General features: G+C 44.5%; 1 protein-coding gene across 10 annotated transcripts in view; it reads right to left on the bottom strand.

Annotated features, from left to right (window-relative positions):
• Window positions 1–13,862, bottom strand: part of AKAP13 (A-kinase anchoring protein 13) — a 227,226-nt gene that overhangs the window by 173,233 nt on the left and 40,131 nt on the right. For all 10 annotated transcript variants that reach the window (XM_072871546.1, XM_072871545.1, XM_072871548.1 and 7 more), the window contains one exon: window positions 1,101–1,197. The gene's annotated coding sequence lies outside the window, so the exon portion shown is untranslated. The remainder of the gene's footprint in view (window positions 1–1,100; window positions 1,198–13,862) is intronic.

Below are 13,862 nucleotides of genomic sequence, written 5' to 3'. Positions count from 1 at the left end.
TCATGATGAACTGGAGACCAGCTCTCAGCCAGTCACGAATTCATTCCTGATAAAGCAAGTTTCATTCATAATTTTGCCAAAGACTTAATTTCTTTCTCAAGCTCTGAAAATAGGTATAATTCCCCTGCCCACCCCCACTGAAAAAAGGAAACCCAAATAATTACAATAAATACTTGTCTCTCTACAGTAACAGCAGTTCATGATTAATCCACCCAGCTGTTGCTACAGCTCAGTAATGCCAAATGATTCGGACCCAGTATCGTTAAAGCGCTGGTCTTCTCAGGCAAGACCATGGAAAATGTGAGACACTGCAGAAGGTAAACAGGTTAGAGACAGCAGGAGCAGAAAAGAGGCAGCTTGCTGTGGTTTTCCTTCCTCCCTCCCTCGACAGAGCTCAAGCATGGCAAGCACCCATTTCCAAGAAAAACTCTCGCAGTTTCTTTGCTTCAGGCTAACAGTTTTTGCAAATTCAAGTCTTTTTGGAGAGAATGGGTGTAACTCCATGAGTCAGAACAGCTACTGTCAGTATTGCAATAACCATATATTCACTTTTAGGTCAGATCCTTCCCTGATCTGGTTCACCACACCGAAAAGCTGGTGTTAACAGAAAAACAAACCCAGAAGCCTCAACGCCGCGACCGCTCCAGGACAGACAGACAGCTGTCGTGCCGACCGGGAGGCATGTCCGACTGGCAGCCAGCGGGACCTGAGCCCCATGGACCTGAGCTCTGATCCTGACTGGTTTCCACAGAAATCCTCAGGCTGTAACCACATGCCTGCCCCAGGCACATGAAAGTTGTATCTTAAAATAACAGGGAAAAACAGCTGATGCTCTAAGTGTTAAGTGCTATTTTACACCATAGTATATGCTTGATATAAAGGCTGAGACCACACACCCCTTTCCTTTTATTTTTTGCTTCCCCTGCAAAGAAGTTGTATTTTATGGCAAAATAACTTGTTAAATTTGCTTATAACATGGGCTTTGATATCAGCATCCCTGCCCGCTGCCAAGAAGGTAAGCTGGGCAAACCCATTCCCCCAAACCCCTCACCTCAACCCTTGCTTGTCCCTGAAAGAGCTGCCAAAACATTTAACCTTACTTTAACTGCATGAAGCAGTACAGGCGGCTCCAAGATGTCCTTCAGGTCGTTCCCACACCGAGCAGGGAGGAGCAGGGCAGGTCACGACACTCAGCTCCTGGAAGAGAAGGAAGAAGGAGGAGTCACTAGGTGCCAGGGACAGCACGGCTGCTGGGGGTCCCAGCAGCCGTGCATCACAACACCTTCACGGAGGGGGATGGAAACCATCCTCTACCTTGCCAGCCATATGAGAGGTATGCATTGCCTCCCACGGTAGTCCCATGTGGTGGCCCACCCCAGGCTTCCATGAGCACGCATGGGGCTATGACCACACAAAGTATAGGGCTATATATAGACCCACATGGGCATCTGGCACCATCTAAGAATAATTGTGCTGCTGAGTTGTATTTGCTACTGTCCTGCTATTTGGTTTAACCCCAAAGCTGTTGATCTGCTGTCCAACACTGTATCCCAAACCTCTAAGTTTGGGTTAAGTCCTTTATATCCATCTCAAACACAACCTCTCCAGGAAGACTTCATCAAACTATTTGTGAACTCCCTTACAGCAAGGTATTTTAAAAGGAACAAAAGCACCAAAAGTAGATGATGGCAGGTGATGGCCAGCAGATGAAGCCCAAACCTACCAGCAAGTCTCTGCCAAACCCTTCTGGGTTGCCTGCACTTTTCCACAGGCTGATTTCCTGCTCTGGGGCAAAATCTACTCAGTGGATTCATCCACAGGTCTACTGAGCACACCTGAAGAGAGCAGTAAAAGTGGATTAAATGTCAAAAGGAGAAAAAGCCCAGGTTGGGCTTTAGCTTATTAAATGCTGTGTGGGAGATTGTATTAGCTAAATCAAAGTCATAAGGGCACCTTAGGCCATCATTTGGTTACCACACCAGGAAAGGCTGTGGCTACGCACATATCGCCTAACGCAAGCGCGACACACCGACTGCCTCCTCCTGTTTTACCAGATAGAGGAGACTCTGCCCCTGCGCACTCCCCGTTGGGAAAGAATCCGTAATCAGGGAATCTCACAGCCTGAGCCAACCTGCTGAGTTCAAAGTGCAATTACAAGCACAGAAGTAACAACAGCAAAACTAGTTACCGGCTGGGAAATCAATTGTATTCTGTGAATTAGCTGGGGAACATACAACACTGGAAGATAATGCATTGCACAACAAATCTCACTCATTCATCTACACAAGAACAGCATCACCTGAACACCTCAACGTCAGTTTTACACAATGTTTTCTTAATATTTATTGCTAAAAGTCTCTTTTATCCATTCTGCTGGTGGGTTCCTGCTGAGGAATGGGGAGAGTGTTTTTGCAAGGCACTACAGGGTACTGGATGCTAAAAGGCATTTTACTACTAATATATATATTTAAACATAGACCAAATTGAAAAAAAGAAAAGAGTTAGCCCTCTTGTTTCTCTAAAAGTATCAGGATTGTGCATGAATTACTTCATTGCAGTGTCACACATTTCTGAATTATATTCTTATGGCAAACTACTGGAGCTGAAAGAGGAATTACCTGAACTCTTAAATACCAGTCAAGAGCGTGCAAACCCTCTTTGGATTCATTAACCAGTAAAAAACATCCTCGCAGTCACAAACAAACAGACTGGAACTTCCCTCCGGCATTCCTGTAGTATTACTTTCAGGACCACATTTTAAAAGATGGTTACTGTTTGATAAAGCAATGATTAACTACGTTAAGCAAGCAACATTAACCCAAGGCTCCTACCAGCCATCCCGTGTTGATCTCCATGTAACAGCTCTCTGCAAGGCATATACTACAACAATACAGTGGTTTCATTCATTTGTGAGACACCAATAACTTGGCTTTTAATACCACACTTGTAATATTCTGGCAGAGAAAGCAGGGTTTACTGCTATTCCTTTGAACTGACAAGCAATACGGGTATGGCTAACACTGCTAAAGTAGATAAGTGAGTACGCTGTGAATCACTGCAGGTTTTTCATCATACCCACTAAGGAATGAGGGTGTGTTTATGGAGACGCACATGCAAAGCTCACTGGGATGCTCATGAATTGGAAAGTATTAGCACGTGGAGAAAATCAACTGGCCGAGCAATAAAAAGCAGTAATACAGATCATAAAATTCTTCCTCTAGGCTTTTTTTTTGTTTTCTTTTATTCTGTAGGAATTTTTAGACTGTTACAGGAAGAAGCAAAGAATATTAAAAAGTCTTAGATATATATTTTAATTCCGTATGTAAAGAGCCTGCACAATCAGGAAGGCTGTCCACATCAAAGAATCAATTCCCCAAAGAATTGATTTCTGCTTTCCGTGAAACTGCTACAGGATAACTCCTGCATGCTTAAGCACAGCCTTTTCAGCCATTTCTTCTTCTCTTCCTTTACTGGAAAATCATTACCAAGTGTAGATGGACACTGATATAGCTCCTCTTTTCTGAATCTTAGAAAAGATGGTTTTAAAAGTTCTGTTTCATGGGTGTGCTCATACTGCTTTACAAATGAAAAACTATTCTGTATCATCACAGGAAGATGATGACATACGGTATCTTTATAAGGAAAGCCGTAAAAAGCAACCGGGTTCCTACACTGCTCTGCCAACATTCCCGTATTCTGACCTGTGACACTGGAAAATTTCTGCCCAAAAGGGCCTATAGTCACGATAGTCATGGTATCGCACAGTGCTCACTAAAGTAAATGAAAATCTAAAGGAGAGTCCTTTTGACACTTGCCTTTACACAACATATTCTGCTTGGATTTAATAAAAATAGGGGAAAAAAGCCATCTTGTTTGGTAGGACAGGATTATTTGATGGCAGATTGCTCACAGTCTTGCTCCCTACATACTGAGACAGCTAAAGCAGAAATTACCCATGCCACTGATGAATTAGTGAAACATATTTAGGGAAGAGAGAGAGAAAAAGTTTAAGGACAGCATTACAGCTATTTACACTTTTAAAAAGACAAGGTAACTGGCCCTGTGGATTAAACATGTAATTTCTGTAATAGATAAGTTCTTTTCCTGAAAAAGAGCCCAATGGGTTAGAGGTGATCCGCAGCTGATGTCTCCTTTACAGGCAGAAGAGCCAAGCATCAAAAAGTACTCTCTCTACATTTGTAAATGAAATGAATGGCAGTGACTAACACAGTGAAAAAAGGAGTTACCCTGTGTTGAAAATCTATTTAGGAGCAATCAGCTGGGGCTCTCAAACACACAAGCTTGGTAAAGCCCCAACACTTGGACCTCAGGGTTTCCAGTTGCTCTGCTGGTTCCTCCCCAGCGAATGCCCACCCTTCCCAAACGCTGCCTGGCACAGAGGAAACGACTCCTCAAACTTGCTCTTTTTTCCCCTCGAACGCAAAAATACGTTGTATTTTTCTGAGAAGTGTTGCATGTTTTGTTTCTGCCAGCTGATCGCTTTGACACGTCGAACAAGTTATCTCACCATCTGGTTGTAATTGCCATCATGAAGCTTTCAACAAATTCAAAAAACAGCACCAAGATCAGGGCAGGAACGGTCTAGGAGATGAAGTGCTGACTATTTGGGATTATTTGATACAGCTGGAACCTTTTGATAGCCAAGACGCCCAAACACAGCCAATCCTACAGCTACGGGACCCAAACAAACCTCTGGAGTATTTCCGAGTTTTGGCTGTTGCCCGCTATAAAACCTCCTCACAATTTCATATCAAATGATGTCAAGGAAAACACTGCTTCTCCTCCTCATCTCCCAAATTGCTGGGTGTACAACCGCATACTGCTGTTATCTTTTGCTTTTAATACACAGCCTATACTTATATACCATTATATTCTCATTACAGGACATCCTTTTCCTGCTTCTATTGCATCTCCCAAGAGAAACTGGCTCACAAGACCTTTTCGGAAGTTTGTCCCCATGGTCTGAACCATGTTTCCTAATTCCTTAGGGAAGGGAGCCTGGACACACTCTGCTCAGACAAGGCATTTCCCACAGTCACATGCTACAAAGCCACGTTCAGAGCAGCAACTTCTTCCCTTGGTTGACCTCAAGGGCAAGTCAAGCAGGTCCACACCAAGGCTTAGAGAAAAGCAGCCAGCATCCAAGCTGCTACAGCACTGACACAAATCAATGGACACATGTTGGCAATATAAACGGAAGAATAAAAAATTGTTTGCCTAAAATCTGCTTTGCTTTGGACAAGTGTAAATGCAACATGGATCCACTAATCACTGCATCACACTACATTTTTACCAGCAGAGCAGAGGGCAGATTGCAGCTCATCACATTTTGATGCACAGACAAGGTTCCTCTAAAAGTAAATGATGGGTTTTATTTAGATGGCAGCATCTGACTTGGCACACTGGATGAAGAAAAGCCAAGAATTTTAAAACAACAGAAAGTAAAACACATCCATATTTCACACGATTGTGGACATTGCAGAGCAAGCAGCAACATTAAGATGTTAACTGGAGTCCCATTAATCCTGATTACCAAGAGATGGGAGACAAAAATTCTTTCATATACACTAAGCTAACTTTTGAAACGTAAACTCTTTTGACAATGTCGCCTTGAACTTGCAGACAGAAATATTCCCATGTTGGTGGAAAAGGGAAGCAAGGAAGCACCCAACCAAGACTGCTTCCCTGCTCACTCTAACCCCAGACAGACACAAATTTTCTCTCTAAAACTTGGAGATCTTCACAGAACTGAAAGAAATATGGGGTTTGCTTTTTACTTCCACCAGCAATCACAAAGCAGCAAAACAAAGAGACCGGGGATGCTTTATACCTCTCTGCCTTGCCTCTTGATAGCAACCTGAACTCCATAAACTCCTCTTGTGCAGTAACACCCAGGAACCTGTTTCCCCAAGACGAGGTGCCATGGGGACTCTCCAAGCAGCGAAACCCCCCTGACCTCTGACAGCACGGTCCTGCACAAGTGCTCTTGAAAAGCATACGACTGACATTTTGAAGGCTGAAACCAGAAGAAAAAAAAAAAAAACCTGGAAAGAATAACAACATTTTTGTGACCCATTACAATTTTTACTAACAAAAAAAGCAGGACTTAGTCCAGAAATTTGATCTTCTTTAAACTGAAGCATGTCACAGCGTTCATCCTAAACAGCAACTGCTGCTTTCCAGACAGTCTTGTAAAACCATATCAGGATTGAGATAAGGACTTCAAACTGTTTCCATAAAACCATCATGGCTGACTGTCTGTGGGAGATATTAAAACTTAACTCTTGGAGAGTTTAAAACCTGTGCAACACATTAGCACTACATGGAACCACCATGGCAAGACCAGCATCCCCCTTGTTACTGGGAACAGTATCAGAGTGATTAGCTAAAAAATAAAGCAAATGGCAGCAAGCTGCAATAACATCTCAAGACCACAGCCACTCCTAAAACACAAACTCTTTTAATTCTGCAACAGATTCTTCTCCTTGCCCTCTCCTTTTTTTTTGTTGTTTGCTTGCCCTTCCCATCCAGGGAGCAACGCTACAAGAACCATTCTCTCCTCTATCAGGACATTCAGGTTACAATCCGAATGAGTTGTGTCCTCTTGCTAACACAGGCCAAAGCCCAAAATAAACCCCCTTCAGAAGACCAGGAAACAGAGGAAGCACAAACAGTGAAGCCAAGGACTTATTTCAACATAGCCATCATCAAGAGCTACCAACACAATGCCTAAATGCAAAGGAAAATGCTGCTTAACCACAGTCCCCTACTTAACAAAATGGGCCTATTTTCTTTGAAATACTGGGTGCAGCTCTGAACAGGACAGGCTAAACGTTTCCTGGGAAGGCGACACATCACCCCCCAGAACAGGACATGACCCTGAGAAAAAACAGAGTAGTTGGAAACAAGGATCATGCAAAAATTTCAGTTGCAAGGGCCCTTTGGAGGTCATCTGGTCCATCACCCTGTTCAAAGCTAGGCCATGACATCAAGGTTATGACATTATCCCCATGCTTTCATTGTTCAAAATTGTCCCAGTCAACTGTGGCCTCTGTCTCAATTTCCATGTGTAAAATTGAGCTAAATAGGCTCATCGAGCTCCATCGCCACAGGAATTAAGTCAAAATCATCATCAGTTGCAAGGCACTCCAACTCCAGCCATGTAGCCTGCACAAATCACTTATTTAATCTGACTTTCCCCCCGTACAAAATTTATTTTCTTCTTCATTTCCACACAGTTTAAAAAAAAAAAATAATAAAGAACTTCTACTGTACTTGGAAACCTTGTCATAAGAAAGGGAACACGTACATGTTGAAACCAAATATCAGCATATAACACGCACTGACACATTAATATAAGCTTTCTCCTCCATGTTAAGGATCACCTTGTTATAAAATATGAAGTGCAAATCTATATTCCTGTCTGCCGCTGCTGCTCCAGCCAGGACCAAGGTCCCTCCATGCCAAGTGCCATGGAGGCATGGTGTGGAAAAGAATCCCTTTGTCACTGTGTTTACAGGTTAAACAGATAAATGCTGGGAGGGGACACAAAGGGCCAGAAAATGAAGCGACCCACCCAAGGCTTTACAGATGACTGCTAGCACAGTCTGTAATCCGGCCGGTACTGCCTCTCCACCCACAGAGCAGCGACGTCCCCGCTTTCTTCAAAAGCTGGCTGCCTCCATCCACCACCACGCGGCTGCCCGGCTCTGCCAGACACTGGTCGGGCAACCGCAGCATTAAGTTGCTTTACTGCTCCATTGACAACATGTCACCGGAGCTACGCAGCACTTAATTATATAAATTAGGAGATCTGTATAATGGTCCTAAACCAGTAATGAAAGAGAAGGTCTAATGATGCAACAAAAATCTGCAACCCAGCGCTCAGATTACGGGTGGGTTACACAACAGCTCAAACAATTAAGCATTTAGGTGGCTAGCTGCAGACTTGCATAGTGCAGATCACATTTTCCCAGAGCCATCATCTGACTCCAAACATGTGAGATCCACTCAAGCACACCCTACCTACCTCCCTTTCCCCAGAAGCTCAAGGGTGAAGGTGAGGAGCTGTGTTTGAGCAGCAGTGCCATCCACAGCAGAGCAGAAGAGATGCTCCAAAGCAAAGTCAGCCCTTTTCCCAAATCTCCCTCCCAAATTCACATTCAAACTCAACAGATATGTCTAAAGTCTGTCCTAGCAACCCCTTGTAGCTCACAAGTAGTGCTCGCTCCTCTCAGCAGTAACATCCCACTATATAGAGATGACATAACTCCAGTGAAACCTGTTCAGTTTACAACTGGGCTGACTTCTGCACCACACCATGCGATTTAACTGCAGCCGAGCAGTTTAAGTTTTTTAACTTAAAACTTAAAACGAGCTGCAGCCTCGTTTAAGAAAGCATTATCAGCACAGGGTCAACAGAGAGAGATCACCCATCAACTCTGACAACAAATAAGGCAATTTAGGTATTTGATGAGCACTCAGCATGAACAGTTTATGTGGAAAAGAATGTTCCTACTCCAAGATTTCCAACTGTGGGTTTTTTACTGAATAGGCTCAAATACTTCCAGAGTACCGAGTTCTATTCATAGCATTGATACGGTGTAAGGGAGAAGTCATTTGGTTTGAAATATTCTTTTATGCTGTATTGACCTTTTATGTCAATAAACACACTACCAAATTGCAGCTTAGCAGCCTAATTTTACCTTCTTTTTGTAAAGTGCTCAGATGAAAAGCATCAGGGCTGAGAAGTATTATTTGGATTTTGAAAGCAATTAAGTGTCATGGTCAATCCACATGTTCAATATTGAAGGGCTCAAAAGAAAACTGACAGCAGCAAAACTGCAATGGTAAGGAAGTGTGATAGTATCAGCGTGGAAGCTGCTTACCAATATTTGCACGTGCTTGTTCAAACAAAAGCCTCAAGAAGAGATGCAATGCCTTATCTAGAAACCTTTTAAAATGACTAGTATGTCACTGTTCTTATTAGAAAAATGCCATACTCATATTCCCCTTTCACCTGTAAAACAAACTGTTAATTCTATTAAAATCCAGATTGGGATCTTCTCACTTCCACATATTACCCTTCCTGCACACCGTTCCTCCTCCACAACCCTGATGCTTTCCCACCCACGCTGTGGTCCATGAAAGGCCGAAGCGATGCCGGCAGCAAAGCTGGCAATGAGCGAGGCACGGTGCAGTAGCGAGGAGGGGAGAGCTCCTGTGATTTTCAGAGATTGTCGAGGCATCTCTGAATGAAGCCTCTGGGCTCATCCTGTACTCAAGGGCCTGCAGCTTGTTTCTGGGTGCATTAACACATGCGGCCTGTGATTACAAAGCACATTAGCACATACTTAGTTCTGATCAGTCCGAGCTCTTGCAAGGCAGGCTGAGTACATAGGCACTTCACAGCTGAAGCCACAACGCTGTTCATCGCACAAATATCACTGAGTGCACAACAGCAAATCTCAGAGAATTAAACTGCATTTGTATTTTGTTTCCTTTATGTACAGTCATTTTTGCCAAGGCAGAAGGTAGCGCAGGGTGCTGTTACAAGCTGTTTGTAGCTAGAGCAAATCTGCAGTTACTACATCAAGGCGGATGGCTGGAAACCAACAGCGTGCAACCATCGAGCACCTTTTACCTTACAACCCCCTCAGCAGGTTACCTGATTTGCTTTCATACAGCTCAGCTTCCCCCCAACAAAAAGATTGTTTTCCTTCAGCTGCTTCCCCCCACCCCCAAAGATGCAGACACCTACAACAATAATATCTTTAAAGAGGCATATCATAGTAGCACAGTATATTACCAGTAGAAAAGCAAGGGACATTATTAAATAGCATTAGCACATGGCACAGATTTTGCCCACTACCCAAACAGCCCAGTGCTTCTGTAAGTCCTGAGGGCATGCCGGGGGAGGAAGCAAGCTTTTGCCACCAGCAAAAAGATTCCCAAAACGAGTCAGCAAATGTCCATATAACCTGCATCTCAAAGCCTGACATTAAATATAGCCTAACATTAACTGAGCCTGCCACTGCTCTGCATTCACACAGCAAAGTGAAATCCTGGCTATGCCTGCATCCTTCTGTGTTTCACACACAGGCTGGAGGTGGCCCGAGTGACACCTACTCATTATTTTCTCTGCAAAGTGCACTCCTCCCTGCTTTATCGTTAATCAAAAGTTACAAGCAGTCACCAAACTAGCACTGCGATGACTTCACTACCAGCTGCTAGGCATCCTGGAAAAAAACAAAAACAAGTTACATTAAGTCTACCATCACTTACCAAATCCTACTACAGATACACTAGGCAATTAGGCAACTTTGCTGACATATCTGCCAGTACTTTCCTTCAAGGACATACTGTATCTCTCCTCCTAACCATGCCCTGAAGCAAAGGGTCTTTAGTTAAAGCAATGACAACATTTTTCACTCAACAGAACGCCCTCCCCCTCCTCACCCACCCCAAGCAGGTACAGCAAAGTAGCTTTTTGCTCAGTGCAATGAACAGTGAAGGAAAAACAAAAAGTTAGAGCCGACTCTAATTGCCAGGGCACACCCTTCTTCCAGTGCACCTGTAAACGATCGCTTGTGCAACACGGGCCGAGTGTCAACAGGAGCTGTAGGCGCTACCCAAGCACGCACACGGCAATAAAGCAAAGGCACTACCCACATTTCCACGTGCAAGTAGGGTTTCCAAGTACCTATCTACCCTATCTACACCTATGCAAGTGGTGATTCACCTCTTGCAAACACAGCCCCGAACCGTTTGGATCTCCCCTTTCCCGTATTCTTGCGATTGTGGGTAATCTTCTGGTCAGACATTGCATGCCTTCTTCAGGCCTTGATTGTCATCCTGCACAGCACCAAATAGGATTAGCTGGTAACAAAACAAAAAAACTTAAAAAGAAGAAACCCAAATAAAAAAACAAATAATATTTAACTCGTCTTTCTGAGCTGGGAGGGTCTCTTCAATGGCACGCATAGCCTTTTCATAGAATCATAGAATCGTTAAGGTTGGAAAAGACCTCCAGGGCCATCTAGTCTAACTGTCAACCCAACACCTCCATGCCTACTAAACCATGTCCTGAAGTGCCACATCTACACATTTTCTGAACTCCTCCAGGGATGGTGACTCCACCACCTCTCTGGGCAGCCTGTTCCAATGCTTGACCACCCTTTCAGTAAAGACATTTTTCCTAATACCCAATCTAAACCTCTCCTGATGCAACTTGAGGCCATTTCTTCTTGTCCTATTGCTTGTTACTTGGGAGAAGAGACCGACCCCCACCTCTCTACAGCCTCCTTTCAGGCAGTTGTAGAGAGCAATAAGGTCTCCCCTCAGCCTCCTTTTCTCCAGGTTAAACAACCCCAGTTCCCTCAGCTGCTCCTCATCAGACTTGTGCTCCAGACCCTTCACCAGCTTCGTTGCCCTTCTCTGGACACGCTCCAGCACCTCCATGTCCTTCTTGTAGTGAGGGGCCCAAAACCGAACACAGTATTCGAGGTGCAGCCTCACCAGTGCTGAGTACAGGGGCACGATCACTGCCCTAGTCCTGCTGGCCACACTAGTCCTGATACAAGCCAGGATGCTATTGGCCTTCTTGGCCGCCTGGGCACACTGCCGGCTCATGTTCAGCCAGCTGTCAACCAGCATCCCCAGGTCCTTTTCCTCCAGGCAGCTAGCACACATAACCTTTTCAATACTTTTCAGGACCAAGAAAGTTTTTGCTCCTTGCTTTGCTTCAGCTGGCCACAGCCTGCTTGTGGTAACACATCTGGTTACCATCTGACCCAGGACTTTTTTTACTAGGAGTGGGGGGAAAGGGACAAAGGAGCGCATAGAGATGGTGGTCACAGGGAGCACAACATCAGTGCTAAAGTCTACCTGGCCAACAGCCCATACCATAGGCACAAGCTGTCCTCATAAACAGGCTGCAGGAGTTACCTAGTTCCATAGTCCAGCCCCAGCTGCCATCCCTGGGACCGTCCTGCACACGCAGGAACTTTTCCACGCACATGATCCATGCACACAGGGTGCACGGAGCAGCGGCACAACGCCAGGAGACTGAGGCTCTCAGAAAGCATCACCCCTCTGCACACAGAGTGCATCTTGCAGGGGGCACCGGAGGAGCTTTCCCAGCCACGCACAGACGCTCAGTAGTTTGCCCCTACAAGAAAGCTTTAACGCCACAGATTTAATCATCATCTACCTGCTGCACCAAGAGTATAAATAAATCCCCTATTCAACAACATAGAGGAATAACCTTAGCAGCAAAAGTAGTACTCTATAAATTATCATTTCTTGAGACAGATACCTGTCCCTAACTGCCCAGACTGACTGGTCCTCAGTCAGTGTCTAAACCACTGATCTAATTGTCTGGTTTTAGGGCACCAGTTTGCTCAAAACTTTGTTATTTTTTTTCTGAAGAAAAATGTTTTAAGGCAGAGACCATACCACAGTATTTAATATTGTTCTTACCTTGGGTCAAATACCTTTATACTCTGTGCTTTCCATTTGTTGATGCTTGAGTTATCTTTTTCAAGATAATGATTTTACTTTTGTTTCTTTTCTCCCCTCCAGGTGCCCTGCCTTTAACAGCAGCAGACTTAAATCTAGATGTTACTCCACAGATAACATCTATTGCTAAACAACATTTTTCTGATCTATACTTACAAAGCACTCCAACAGATGCTCAATTAAAATGCTCACTGTGACGTCTAAAGGCACGTGCACTTTTTCCATAGCACGTTTAGGACTAGAAAGACAAGATTTACACTATGGAGAACAGTGACACACTGATGCTAATTTAACTTTTGTGTGCCCTACACACAAATAAGAAATAATACGCTTTAGATAAATGAACAAGTGCTGGTATTTCTACAAATGACAGAAAACAAAGACACCAGAACTTAATGCCTGCCCAGAAATCTAAACAAAGAATTGGTTTAAATTAAGAAAAGTATTCTGAGATAATCACCACATCTTCCCTGATCTGTTTAACCTACTTCCTAGCAGTAGCAAATGCTCATTATGTTGTTTCCCCCACCAAAAGAAAAATGCAAGGGGTGCAAGCGTACAACATAAGCATTTAGCACTAGAGGTTGCTAGAGATCACAGATAACCCATCAGATCATAATAAGTGATCAGTGTCACAGGTGAAGAAAGCCTGCTTCATTAAGAGTTACATCCTCACGGAAAATCTCTTAAACAGCCAGCTTGCGAAAGGCGAACAAATCTTACAGCTCTTAAATCATCCAGTAAAGACCTGACACTTAGCAGTGCCAGGAAAAGATACAGCTAAGCTTTGCAGATGCTCTTCTGCTGGTAGCTGCTGAGTCTCCTCCATCGAGGGCTTTCACTTCTGGTGAGGTTTACAACAACTGGTTTAAGCCAAACTCGAACAGTTGCCACCAAGAGCTCTTGTCCACCCCAAAGCTGCCACCATCCACAAGTCTGGTGCTGGCCGGATCAAGGGTCAGCTCGGCTGAGACTCACGTTTCTTCTGCCACGTTAGTTTTCTGCTGGAGCAGATTCCCTGACCCAGGAGAAGGGACTGGAGCGCTGGGACCAGCACAAGGAAAGCCCTGGGCCTGCTCTCCGGGCAGCCCCGCACAACCAGGCCTCGGCCAGCTGCCAAGACCTGCGTGCGTGGTGGGGAGAGCCAGCTGAAGGACCCAGGGGCTCTCCCCATCAGCATGCTCCCCAGGGACACAAGGGGAGGGCTCTTCATTGACATCTAAATTCTTGGGGGTGACGCAAGAGGAGGAGATCTCCTGAGAACTTCAGGTGGATGAAGGACAACCAGCAGAAGCCGATTAACTCCTAAGCAACAGAGATCT

Source organism: Ciconia boyciana, chromosome 8, assembly GCF_034638445.1.
Source record: "Ciconia boyciana chromosome 8, ASM3463844v1, whole genome shotgun sequence".
NCBI classification, from domain to species: Eukaryota; Metazoa; Chordata; class Aves; order Ciconiiformes; family Ciconiidae; genus Ciconia; species Ciconia boyciana.
Note: the sequence above shows the minus strand (reverse complement) of the source record. Positions and strands in the feature narration are given on the sequence as shown.